The sequence below is a fragment of the Chanodichthys erythropterus genome, chromosome 18 (genome assembly GCF_024489055.1).
Source record: "Chanodichthys erythropterus isolate Z2021 chromosome 18, ASM2448905v1, whole genome shotgun sequence".
Taxonomy (NCBI): domain Eukaryota; kingdom Metazoa; phylum Chordata; class Actinopteri; order Cypriniformes; family Xenocyprididae; genus Chanodichthys; species Chanodichthys erythropterus.
Window position 1 is genome coordinate 25,991,039 of NC_090238.1, and position 14,499 is coordinate 26,005,537.

Here is a 14,499-nt window from a genome sequence, read left to right on the forward strand (position 1 = left end):
GGGACCTGGGACTCTAGTGGGGACCTTTGGCACGTAGCCCGGTCTAGTATGTAAGAAAGCCTTGATCATACCAGGCGCAAATTCTAAGCATGATGGAGCAACTGACAGTGCTTGCAAATCACCAATCCTTTTCAAGGAAGAAATTGCCAACAGAAAGACTGTTTTTAGTGTTAGAAATTTATCTGACACTTCTTCTATTGGTTCGAAGGGAGCCTCAGCTAACAATTGGAGCACAATAGATAAGTCCCAGGTCGGAGTTTTTGTGCGCACCGCAGGCCTCAACCTCAGTGCACCACGGAGGAAGCGTATGACTAGGGGGTCTCGACCCACCGAGGAGCCCCCTACAGGGTTATGATAAGCCGAGATGGCTGCAATATATACCTTCAATGTTGAAGGGGTTAAGCCTTCTGAAAATTTTTCCTGAAGGAATTGTAGCACACAGCTAATAGGAGAGTGGACGGGGTCCATATTACGCTGGCCACACCATGTGGCGAACAGTTTCCACTTGTACATATACAGCTTCCTCGTGGAGGGAGCTCTGGATTGAAGGATGGTCTCCACAACCTCGGTTGGGAGACCAGATTCTATGAGCCTTGCCCCCTCAGAGGCCAGGCCCATAGCTTCCACATTTCTGGGCGGGGATGGAGAATCGTGCCGCCTGCTTGAGACAGGAGGTCCTGTCTGAGAGGAAGCTCCATTGGAGAGCCGTGAAGGAGAGATATTAGGTCTGCAAACCATATTCTTGTCGGCCAGTAAGGAGCCACCAGTATTATGTCGGCCCTTTCCTGGCGAACCTTGTCCAGAACTCCCGGGAGCAACGAGACTGGGGGGAATGCGTACAGACGTAGCCTCGGCCACGTCTGTAGCATAGCATCCAGCCCTAGGGGTGCTGGGTGCTCCAGAGAGTACCACAGAGGGCACTGAGTTGACTCCTCTGTGGCAAATAGATCGACTTGAGCTCGTCCGTAGACTTTCCATATCAACTCCACCACCTCGGTGTGGAGTTTCCATTCCCCGGCCTCGCGCCCTGCCTCGACAGGGGGTCTGCTCCCACTTTCATCCGCCCGGGTATATATGCCGCTTTCAGTGAAAGGAGTTTTCCCTGGGCCCACAGGAGGATGCGGCTGACCAATTTGCATAGCAGGCGAGACCGCAAGCCCCCTGGTGGTTGATATATGAGACCACCGTAGTGTTGTCCGTGCGGACCAACACATGGTTTCCCCTCAGGTCTGGGAGGAAGTGTTTTAGAGCTAGAAACACCGCCATCATCTCCAGCCGATTTATGTGCCAGGAGAGCTGGTGGTCCTCCCAGAGACCCTGAGCTGAGCGACCACTCATGATCGCCCCCCAGCCCGTGAGGGAAGCATCTGTCGTTAGCATTACGCGACGACGAGGAGTTCCCATCACGGGTCCTTGGGACAGGAACCAAGGCTTTTTCCACATGACCAGAGCACGAAGGCATCGCCGCGTGACTTTGATCATGCGAAAAGGATTTCCCCTCGGGGAAAACCCCTTGGTCCTGAGCCACCACTGTAAGGGTCTCATGTGCAGAAGGCCAATAGTAATAACGTTGGACGCAGCTGCCATCAGACCCAGCAGTCTCTGAAACTGTTTTACAGTGAGTGACTGGCCTAACTTCACCCCATTCACGGCCCCGAGAATGGCATTCACACGAGCAGGAGTCAATTGCGCCTGCATCGTGGTGGAATCCCAGATTACACCTAGATAATTCGCAACCTGACTCGGGACCAGCACACTCTTTTTGACATTGAGTCTCAACCCAAGCTTCTTTATGTGTGACAGAACAACATCTCGATGTTGAACTGCTAGTCGCTCTGTTTGAGCTAGTATCAACCAATCGTCGATATAGTTCAGTACGCGGATGCCCTGGAGTCTCAGCGGAGCCAGCGCTGCATCCACGCACTTCGTGAACGTGCAGGGTGATAGAGATAGGCCGAAAGGAAGGACCCTGTATTGGTAAGCTTCGCCCCTGAAAGCGAACCTGAGGAACTTCCTGTGAGAAGGATGGATGGATACATGGAAATAGGCGTCTTTCAGATCTATTGCCACAAACCAGTCCTCGGACCTGATCTGTGGGATAATCTGTTTGAGTGTGAGCATTTTGAACTTCAACTTTTTTACAGATCGATTTAACACACGTAAATCTATGATCGGACGCAACCCTCCATCCTTCTTTGGAACAATGAAGTAGCGGCTGTAAAAGCCTGACATTTTGCTGGGAGGAGGAACCCTCTCTATAGCTCCTTTTTGCAAAAGCGTCGTAACTTCTTGTTCCATCACCAGAGACTGCTCTGGGGCTACCACTGTGTGGAGAACCCCATTGAACTTGGGCGGTCGAGAACCGAACTGAATTCTGTAACCCTGTTGTATCATGAGCAGCACCCATTTCGAAATGTTCGGGAGACGTTTCCATTCTTCCATATATTCTACTAAGGGAACCAGTCTCTCGAGACTGGTCTCTGGTGTTTTTTGAGCACTTGGCTCGTTCATCTGGCGCGGCACACCGGCAGACAAACGAATCGAGCGCTGACCGATCCCCCTCGGAGGATCGGTGGAGACCGCTGCGCCCTGACGCACGCTGGGTGGCAGGGTTGGCAGGACGGCCCCCTGAGGGCACCGGGGTAGAATGGGCGCCCGAGATGATAATTGAATTACCCCGGAGGGGACTGCCCTCAAAGGTCCCAAATGATTGGCGTCAGGACCTTTTCTTGGAAGCCTTCCGGGAGATAATGACGGTCCTCAGATCCGTCCTACCCCCGGAAGGCTTCGCCTGTGCTGACCGCCCCGGTCCCCAAGCTTTCTGCGGGGGAGCCCGGGTGGCCACACTGGCTTTCTGCTGCGCCCTGTGCGCCGAGGAGCTGGCTATCGGCCGAGACTGCTCCCGCCCAGCAGTCTCGGGGGGATGAGAGCGACGGGGGAGAAGCTTTTGGAACGCCGCTGACTGTTTGCGTGTCTCCTGAAACCTGTCGCCGACAGATGTCACTGCGTCGCCGAACAGGCCAGCAGGAGACAGCGGCGCGTCCATCAGGACGTTTTTATCCTTTTCTTTGATGTCGGATAAATTAAGCCATAGATGCCTCTCCGTGGCCACCAGGGCTACCATAGAGCGGCCGATTGATTTGGCCGTCTCCTTGGTGGCCCGGAGAGCTAGATCTGTTGCCTTTCTAAGTTCATGAATGGCTTCAAATGATGCTTCCCCACTCTCATCTATTTCCCCCAGCAGGTCGGCTTGGTATGCCTGCAAGATAGACATAGTATGAGACATAGTCCCTTAAGACCCCGTCGGGGTCTTAAGGGACGATGCAGACTCGGGAGAGAGATAGCTCGCGAGCGTCTCTTCCACCCGAGGCATCGCCCCATAGCCGTGGTGTTTCAGCCCCATGATGTTACTGTATAATGATGTTTGGGGGCTGTAAACACGGTATTGAACTGGTCTCTTCCACGACCTCGACACCTCGGTGTGGAGGTCGGGAAAGAACGGCAGACCCCGGCGCTGGGGTAGTGACCGCGCTGGAAGAAATCTTTCATCAAGCTTGCTTTTAGGTTGATTTTCCCTTTTTTCTACGGGCCAGTCTATGTTTAACTTTTCAACTGCCCTGGTCACTACCTCCAAAAGCTCCTCGTGCGCTGGAGATGAGGATGGCGGTCCCTCATCTCCTTCTTCGGCACCCTCCACATCAACCTCCTCGGAGGAAGACATGTTGAGTGCCGGTGTCTCTCTCCGGATGGAAGAAAGCGCAGCGCGTGCTTCCGCCACCAGAGGAGAGACACTGGGTTCAGCAGGTAAGGGGAGCGATAGGGCAGGACCCGTCTCTCCCCCCTCTGCTAAATCCATTTGTGAACCCCACGAGTGCAGCCTTCGCTGTGCCTCAGCAGCAGCGGGACCGGACCCGCGGGGAACACTCGCCGCGGCGCCCTCCTCAAAGAGCGCCCGGCGTGAACGCATCACTCTGAGAGTGAGCCGCTCGCAGTGCACACAGACAGCTCCCTCGAGAGCTGCCTGTGCGTGCTCAACTCCCAGGCATTTTACACACATATCGTGTGTATCCCCGTCCGTAATGAAGCGCGGACAGGGAGGAACACACTAAGTAAAGTTTTGCTGCTTTTCCGCCATTTATATATATATATATATTTGTCTTATTTTGTGACTGTGAAACTCTTGTCCTCAGACGAAGAGATGAGTGTATGGACAAGAGATGTGCAGGGACAAACAACAGTAAATAAGACAGACAAGATACAGATAGCGCTTGCTGAAGACAACAGAAGCTGGCGTTCTCTGTTTCTGGGTATGCTTTATAGTTTCCTGGTCCGTGACGTCACCCGCCTCTGACGTCACATCTTCTCATTGGTTGGATACAGAGGTGCTTCACGAACACAAAATGCAGAGGGTTCCCATCACGTCATTGACGTAGCGTCGATAGTTCCCACGAAAGGGAACAACAAATTCTGAATGTTAGATAAGAGTAGAACTTGCCAAGTTGGCTCCTCTGAAGACCCAAGCGATGTCACTTCCTCTTCCATATCTCATAAGTGTTGTGGAAGAGGGAAGTCAAAACTCACAGACACATTCAAAATGATTTAAATTTAATAAACTATTTAATTAGCTGTTTAATTCAAATTTAGAGTCAGAGTTGCTTTATTATCATTTCAGCTCTACAGCCTGTACACAGTAAAACGAAACGAAACCTCCAGGACCATGGTGCTACATAAGACAAACACCAGATGCAGGACTACAAAACTAAACTGTACTTAATTAAATAATAATAAATACACTAAATAAAATAAAGGCTTAAAAATAAGTAGACATTCCAAATAAGTAAAACAGTGCAAACAGCATGAGACAGTACATATTTTACATAGAACAGGGCACAGTAATAAAGAGACAGGGAGGAGTATTGGAGAGTTTTTTTGAGTGTGCAAATGTGCAAAGTTTGCAAGTTCAGAGATTAAGTTAATGTGGATGAACGTGTGTGAGTGTGTGTGTAGGGCTGCGTTTAAGTCCAAATTTGAATGCTGGAATGGAATGCCCTGATCACCTGGAATCTGCTATGGAGCTGATTATTATTTACAGGTTTTTTTGTTTGTTTGTTTGTCACACCATTCTACAGGCCTATTTGTATGCTTTGGCTGTTAAAAAGTGAATAATAAACAAATATTAAAACATTAATATTAAAAATAATAAAAAAAATAATATATAATAAAAAAATATATACATACTTCCCCCGAGGGGAAGTGCTTAGGGAAGTTCGCAAGTCTAAATGCAGCCCACTTGTCACAAGAAGTTGAGGAGTCTGATGGGGGAAGAAAATGTCACACAATCTGACCTTGAGGGCCCGACTTCTATACCTAAGTTGTTATATAAATATAAGTGATCTAGTATGAATGGAAAATCAAAGGTATGGTCAGAATTTTCTTTTATGCTAAAAATCATTAGGATATTAAGTAAAGATCATGTTCCATGAAGATATTTTGTAAATTTCCTACCGTAAATATATATAAAAAAATATTTTTGTAAGTAATATACATTGCTAAGGACTTTCTCAATATTTGGATTTTTTTGCACCCTCAGATTCCAGATTTTCAAATAGTTGTATCTCAACCAAACAAACCATACATCAATGGAAAGCTTATTTGTTCAGCTTTCAGATGACATACAGTCATTTGTATAAATTCAGCAATTTTAGTTATTTATTTATTTATTTTTATTTGTCTTGTGGACTTTATGTAAACATCTGTTATGTGAAATACTTTATTCAGGACAGTACTAAATAAAAAATAACATGCAATTTTCATGATCCTTCTTATTTTGTTAAAATGATTAACATTTTTGCATATTCTGCAAGGGGTATGTAAACTTTTGAGCTCAACTGTATAAAACTCAATTTCAAAAAATTGACCCTTAAGACTGGTTTTGAGGTCCAGGGTCACAATTGAATAAAATAAAATAAAATAAAATAAATATTTTTGTGTTTAGTGCACTCCTTCAAATGACTTAAACAGTACACCTTTCATGGATTGAATTGCCTAACAGAACATTTTTAGCCCAACCCATCAGGGATAGCCATTAATCAATTAGCATTTCTTAATTTCTTAATTTATTAGGTGGATTTCCACAGCTGCAACTGAAAAGTCCCGCACCGTACTAGATCGTGTTTCCATAGTATCCATATTCACAACAAATCAACATTCCAATCTCTTGCTACATGTCAAGTATAGCACCGTCTTGAGAATGTGAGTACATATTCTATGAAATAAATAAGGCTGAACTCTCAGTTTAATTTCCTGGAATGTTATTAGTATCTCAGAAAGCAGTCGATGGGTTGTGTGTTGGAGTTTCCTGCCCAGATCAATCAAACCGGCATCTGTATGATTGCCTCATCCACTCTGGAGGGTGATTCAAGTTTGGGTCTGTATCGCAGTCAACCCTGCATGGGAAATTGAAGCACTTTTGGATGTCCTTCCAATCGAACAAGCTTTGATTTCAATAGTAATTTCTGCCTGCATCCCCTCCCAAAATTGTTCATGTGCCTGCAGTCCCACAGAGAGGAACAAAGATTTATGATACAATTAGGAAACGCTTCAGTTTAAAGGTGATCAATTCATGTTAATTTCTATTTCATCCAGAAAACCAGTGAGGACAACAAGGACACGTCACTTATATAATACATTAAATGGGTATCAATAAACTGAATATGTGGAGTCTCAAACAAATAACATGGATACACATGGGTGGTTTCAGTGGACTGGGCATAATACAATAAATATTAATGATTTATTTGCAATTATTTCTTGCATTATTAATGTGCTTTTTCTCTGCCCATTAAGTTTCATAAAGAGTGTTTCATTAGAATAATCACTAATTGACTTCAATGGTTGTTTGCTTGAAATGATTGGGAAAAAATCCTTTCAATCCATCTCAGAACAAACATAAATACTGAGAAATTTGTAAAAAAGGCTGAAAAAAATGTCAATACAAGCCCTGCTGTGTAGTAAGATGAAAATTGCATTTTCTTTCTGATCACGTTACAAAAACGAACATATGACACGGCATTAGAGAACACATTTAAATTTAGAGTCGTAGTTATGGGTATAAACACGGTAATGAACACTGATGGAAAGCCATTCTCAATTGCGCTCCCAACAATAATGGAAACAGACATAAAAGCATAAAGCTGTCTGAGACTCCTTTATTCCTGTGCAGCAGACACATTTGTTTATTACAGGTTTGAGAAGTCTGGCATCTGGATGAATAAGATCAGAAAAACACTATACAGATAAAATGAACATGGAGGACATACTTTCATCTTTCAGGTAAAGTAACCATTCTGTCAAATTATTACATTTACATAAATTTTTTTTTTTCTTTCTTTTTTTTTAAAGCAATGTATTTTAAAATAAATATTACAGGTTACAAAATATTGGATGGATGGATGGATGGATGGATGGATGGATGGATGGATGGATGGATGGATGGATGGATGGATGGATGGATGGATGGATGGATGGATGGATGGATGGATGGATGGATGGATGGATGGATGGATGGATGGATGGATGGATGGATGGATGGATTTGGTCAGGGGTGCCCAGTCTAGGGTTGGGTGATATGGCAAAAATGTAATCTCGATAATTTTTTCCCATATTGATCAATAACTATATATATTTCGATATATAAACTGTTAATGCTGCCAGCTTTAAAAGAGTATCCCAACTATGACTGAAGCCACAAAAATTTTAAGTTCATTACTTATATTTTAAAGTATAGTTTACTAACAAAAACAGATTAAACATTTGGCCTTAAAAAATTAAGACAGATTACTAACTTAGCGTGTGACTTTTAATTATAAACAAGCCCGAAATACACCGGGACTCTTATTTTAAAATGTCTACACAATTGTAAATTCTTACAACCGGCTAATACATTTAATATAAATCCATAAAGTAGACATTGTAATAATTCATCAACTTGAGTTCATTAGCAATCACTTGGCATAAATCTGCGCTTTTCATTGATCGATAATCACTTTAAAGCAGCCTGAAGCGCTGTTGCGCGAGCATGTAGAATGCACAACAGCGCCGCCTTGTGCCATTGCAACATGCAGCGCTCTTTGTGAAATATCCACCGAATCTCTGCAGCACACGTGGGAATGTCAGCAGGAGTAAACAGTTCTTACGCACACATAATGAGCAGGTACAAAACACGTAGGGCGAGGGAAGACTTTCCACTAGTTAATCGATCGCAGATGGTTTCATTATCTTGGGCGGATACAAAAGAATGAGAGGATAAAAATAATAAAAGCATAAATGTGTCTCCAAATATACTTGTGTGGCCGTTAATATACCTGGGTGGCCCACCCAAGTAAACTCTATGGGTGCATCTCAATCAGCTCCCTAGTTCAGTAGTCAGGGCACTGATCAGGGAGTCGGCCATATTAATTTACATGATATACTGATTCACAACTTAGGAAGCTAGGGAGCAGATTGAGATGCAGGGTATGTGTGGGAAGCACTGTGATGGAATAGGTTGGTTGTGTTGCCAGTCTTGTTTTTTACCGTCCGACGATATTTTATAGATTGTTTTAATCTGCGCCTGGTCGCTTTTCAAATAACCAAACCACTTCCATATAACTGAATTCATGTTACCTTTTTTGTCGACAATTTGATCATTTTTGGATAATAACTCAAGGTTAGTTTCACTTTTGTCGCTGCTTCCACTCACTTTTGTCGTCCTTGTGTCGAGTTTGCTTTGCAAAGTGCCGTAGGAAATTGACTTTGTTCTTTGACGTGAACGTTAAAAGCTGCACGCTGATTGGCTGTTGTCGCATTTTTCTGCTGTATGATTGGCTCTTAAATTAATCCATATAGAGTAAAAATGCTAAAAAATACACTATAGTTCATTTATGTAAGATTAGGATAGCAAAATAAAGTACACTCTGACATATTATATGCAAAAATTCAGTATCAGTAAAATTGATAAAACATTGGAACCAAAAATTATTCAGACACTTTGACCTGACCATGTTTTGCTTAAGTGTTATTTGGCATATTTAAGATACATTTTTTCTGACAGTTTAACTCTAAGATCTTGTCATATTTTATTACCTTTTTTAAACTATACTGAATTAACTGTATTAATGAATGAAATGTTCAAAGTGTCTGAATAAATTTTGGTTTGACTGTACCTGCAGAGTTCAGATTCAACCCTGACCCAACCCTGTCTGTAATAATCAAGTGCTCCTGAAGATCTTAATTAGCTGGTTCAGGTGTGTTTGATCATTAGCTGAACTTAGCAGGAAAATAGATATCTAGGAACATGACTGAGCACCCGTCTTTGACTATGTTCACACTGCTAGCCTTAATGCTCAATTCCGATTTTTGCTCAGATCTCATTTTTTGTATAGCTGTTCACATCGTTGTTTTAAATGTGGCCAATTTGAGATTTCCAGTGTGAACAGATCATGATTCTGAACTGACATGCATGCTCAAAAGAACGATACAAACAGGGTTGCCCGGTTTTTACCACAAAATCCACTCAATTACTTCTCAAAACAAGTCCAAAACTAGCCCAATCGCATTCTGGGGGCTAAATATCGCGTTAGTGTGGTCGCTTCAACCCACGGTGTTGCAAAACAACCTGCGACAACCGAGAAACCAAACAGTATTTACATCATTTTTTACCTCTAATACACCACTATGTCCAACTGCATTCAGCATTCACTTGGTGATGTCTGATCGCGCTCTGACAACGGCAGTGATGTCTCGCGCATATACTTCAATGAGTGCGAGACATCACTGTCGTTGTCAGAGCGCGATCAGACCACACTAAGAGAATGCTGAACACAGTTGGACATAGTGGTGTATTAGAGGTAAATAAATACTGTTTGGTTTCTCGCACAAACCGATCGTTTCGTGTCTTAGGACATCAATGTGTCGTCACAAGCCGCAGAGTTTAATTTGAATTTGTCTGTGCATGTTTTTTCGACTCTTATTGATTGTGTTCCCATTCACACCCATTATTTGACTGACAAGACGGCAGCGGTGCACAAACATGTACATACATGTTCCTCACATATTATTGTAGCCTAGTTTGTGCTGAATACAGTGTAATGACACTTTTGTCATTAATATGTTTATGAACAACTGAAAAAAGCACAAATTTCAGGGCATGTCAAAACTTCTCCAAGCCCCAAATCAGCCTCAGACTCCAGAGGGTTAAAAAAAAAAAAAAATCACAATTTGTGTTCTACTGAAGAAAAAAAGTCACCTACATCTTGGATGCCCTGGGGGTAAGCAGATAAACATCAAATTTTCATTTTTGGGTGAACTATCCCTTAAATGTTTTAATTAGTGAAACTACTACAAATTAAAAGAAAACAAGGTATAAGAGGCAACCTATTGACATGCATTTCTAATTATAGGCCTACATAAAAAACTGAGCTCACAGCGTTAACATTTACTTTGCTTAAATTTGATGCAAATAATAAACTCCTACATTTATTTTCAGTTCTACATTTGTAGTGTAATTTCAGCACTGTGATTATGAATTTAACTACAATGTTTCAGTTGAATTCATCTGCTACCACAGCTCTCAACGAGCTGCAGTAGATTAATACTTGAGAGAATGAACTGACACATTTACTTTCTATTTTTTTCTAAGTCTGAGATTATAGCGTCACTTAGCGATAAAGATTCGACAGATTCGAGTCACATATAGGCAAAAAAAAAAAAAATCAGATTTGGGTCACATTTACCTGCAGTGTGAATGTAGCCTTTGGGTCTTAAAAGGTTAGTTCACCCAAAAATGTTAATTCTGTCATTAATTACTCACCCTAATGTCGTCCCACACCCGTAAAACCTTCGTTCATCTTCTGAAAACAAATTAAGATGTTTTGCTACATTGCCAGCAAGATAATTAACACATTCAGTGCCCAGGAAGCTACTAAAGATGTATTTAAAACTGTTCATGTGACTACAGTGGTTCAACCTTAATGTTATGAAGTGACTTTATTCAACAATATCTGTGATTAATATCTGTGAGAATATTCAGTGGTTCAGAGCATGTATCAAACTGCCAAAATCAAGTGATTTCAGTAAACGAGGCTTCGTTATGTCATAAGTGTTTCGAAATTTCAATGGTTCACCACTGGGGGGCATGACTTTGGCAATGCAGGCCTCACTGAGCCATCTGAGTTTATCTCAATCTGTGTTCCGAAGATGAACAAAGGTCTTACGGGTATGGAACGACATGAAGGTGAGTAATTAATGACAGAATTTTCATTTTTGGGTGAACTAACCCTTTAAGTCAAGAATTAAGATTAAATACAGCTCCAGATACTTTAAATGTAATGTAATATAATATAATATAATATAATAAACATTGGGACTTTCAAAAATGATATGCGCTTATTAAAAAAAAAAAAAAAAAAAATGTTTTCAAATGTCAAATATGTCAGTGGGGTGCTAAAATACAGCATGGCCTCTCTGTTTGCAAACATTAATCCTTTTTTACAGAACAGATTCCTTTTGCTCAATCACTCTAATCAGACACAGGCAGAGGAGGATAATAGCCCTATTGGGTGGAGTAAGCTACTGGGCGGAGTGAGCTTATCACTTTGATACACATGCTATGACAACTGCTGCTGCCCGAGCCCCTCTGTTCTCCAGCCGTGAGGATTAACCCCAAGCCAACCTGGCAACCCACTTGTTCATACAATGCACAGCATTCTACAGCCCGTGGGGAGGTGAGACACATGGAAGAGGACAAACCCACAATGCATTTGTCTAGAAATCTCTATATAGTGACAATCTGAGTTAAATTCATTACGGAATTGATTTATTGCACTTTTTTATTCCCTCTTAAGTAGGTTTTTTACATGCAAGGAGGGCAGCATTAAAGACAATTAGCGCCCATGTCTTAGGTGTGTCGTTTGATGATGCGCTCATTTTGATGACTTATAATGGAGGAGAGGGGCTGCACTGGATGGCAATCATCTGAACCCGCTGGGCTGAGGGCTGATGGAATTTCCTTCCTCCTTCATTTGCAGAGGAGCTCGATTGAATAAGCACTGCAAAACGAGTCATTACTTTTCATTAGCCTGGCACTAATTCTGTAAGGCCCATATACACATTCACATCTGAATTGACAGTGCTATTTCAAATATCAGATTATTTCTAATGGTTAATGTATTAATCATGCTGGGAACATGGCTAATTGTGGAGGGGCTCAGAGGCACCACTCAAGGCCATGAAGCTCAACTGACAATAAGTACACAGTGTCATCCATCATTATAAAGGGCTACATTTTACATTATATATCTATATTTCTAGAAGGAAGAACAAAGATACCCGATATAACTTCTAGCCAAGGATGAATCATGACAAAGTAAAATGTTTTCCTGCTATCCTTACATCAGTGTTTCTTTAAAGGTGCCCTTGATTCAAAAATTGAATTTACCTTGGCATAGTTAAATAACAAGAGTTCAGTACATGGAAAAGACATACAGTGAGTCTCAAACCCCATTTTTTTCCTTCTTCTTATATAAATCTCATTTGTTTAAACGACCTCCGAAGAACAGGCGAATCTCAACATAACACCGACTGTTACATAACAGTTGGGGTGTACGCCCCCAATATTTGCATAATGCCAGCCCATGATGTTCCCAACATTATAAAAGGCATTAGACCAGGGCAGCCAGTTAACACCTGGAGCTACACACAGCCGAATCAGACTAGGTAAGCAAGCAAGAACAACAGCGAAAAATGGCAGATGGAGCAATAATAATTGACATAATCCATGATAACATGATATTTTTACTGAAATTTGTAAAATGTCTTTCTAAAAGTTTCATTAGCATGTTGTTAATGTACTGTTAAATGAGGTCAAAGTTACCATCGTTTCTTACTGTATTCACGGAGACAAGAGCCGTCGCTATTTTCATTTTTAAACACGTGCAGTCTGTATAATGAATAAACAAAACTTCATTCTTTATAAATCTCTCCAACAGTGTAGCAATAGCCGTTAGCCACGGAGGACAGCCTCAAATTCACTCAGAATAAAACTTTAACATCCAAATAAATACTTTACTCACATAATTCGAAGCATGCATGCAGCATAGGTAGTGACAACCCTCGCTAACTTCCCTCCATCTCATTCACTCGGTGTACATCATTGTTTACTGTACGTTGCATGAGTGCTCACTACTGGCAGAACCCTTGCGATGTGTTTAAATGGAACGGCCAAAGCCCTTGATCACTGGAATCCACAATGGAGCTGATTTATTATTTACATTTTTTTCTTTATTAATTTGTTTTATGCACCATTCTATAGGCCTGTATGCATGTTGGAGAAAATATAAAACATTACACAAACAAAACTGATAACAATACAACAAACTATAACTGTGTAAAAAAAAAATTTGAAGGTAGCTACAAGTATTATATGGTTAAATGTCAAAATAACTCCAATATCATACACTGGAGTTGTGTGGGGTGGGAGTTAATTAAGCGCGATCTGTTGCGACATCACAGTCGTGTTGCATTGTGGTCTATGGATCTGCCTGAAGTGTAGTAGACTTGCTCCCTCTGTCTAAAATCGAGGTGTTGAGGGTCTGTCCAAACAAACTTCCCTCACCCACTTGACGAAGTCGAACGCACTTTGGCGGCAGGGATTCCACTGAGGGGAAATGATTAGAAGAGTTTGCACGTTTATGTCTAAGGGGCTGTTCACACAGAACACTTTTTTCTATTCCAATGCGCTATTTTCCATTGTTTTTCTATGTAAACGCACTACACCAGGGGTAGCCAACTGGCGGACCCCGGTCCGAATCAGGACCGCGAGATGCGTCCATCCGGACCGCAAAGCCTTTTGACAAAATTAAATAAATAAATGGCAAATGCCATTTAACGTTAGTATAAAATCCAATTTATATCAGGTACATAAAGGTCAGCTCAGTAGCGCTATTTGGGTCCTACATCGACACAGGTTTCGAGTGCGGCGCTGGCGTGCGGAGTCACAGACAGTGAAGAGAGCAGAGAGTGGCGCGAACAGTCACCGAAGGTTTTTTCAGCCTATTTTATTTAATTTTCATTTGAGCTTATTTACATTTTTATGGACTTAAAGGAACAGTACAAATTAAGAAAGAAATGTTTTCTTGCACTTTTTCATTTTTCCAACACTGGCATTTTACTTTTGCCTGTTTGTGTTTCTGACTGATATTGCTGATGATCTTTTACCAATGCAACTTGAAGCACAGAAGAGAATGTTCAACATTACATTTATTAAAGTACAGACAATACATGAGAATGAAGATAAAATGTGATATGAGATCTGATTTAATTGAACCAGAGAGGTTTGTGTTCATTGATTGTGAATGTTCATCTCAGTTTAGAAGAAAAGAGACTTAGGTTTTCTTTTTAAGTTGTTAATGTTGAAATGAATGCATGTTGTGCAGATTTAGAGATGCATTTTGCACTGTTCCC

The 14,499-nt window shown here is 41.8% G+C and overlaps 1 protein-coding gene across 1 annotated transcript in view; it reads right to left on the reverse strand.

Moving 5' to 3' along the window:
* Nucleotides 1-14,499, reverse strand: part of mdga2a (MAM domain containing glycosylphosphatidylinositol anchor 2a) — a 177,451-nt gene that overhangs the window by 119,141 nt on the left and 43,811 nt on the right. The window lies entirely within an intron of this gene.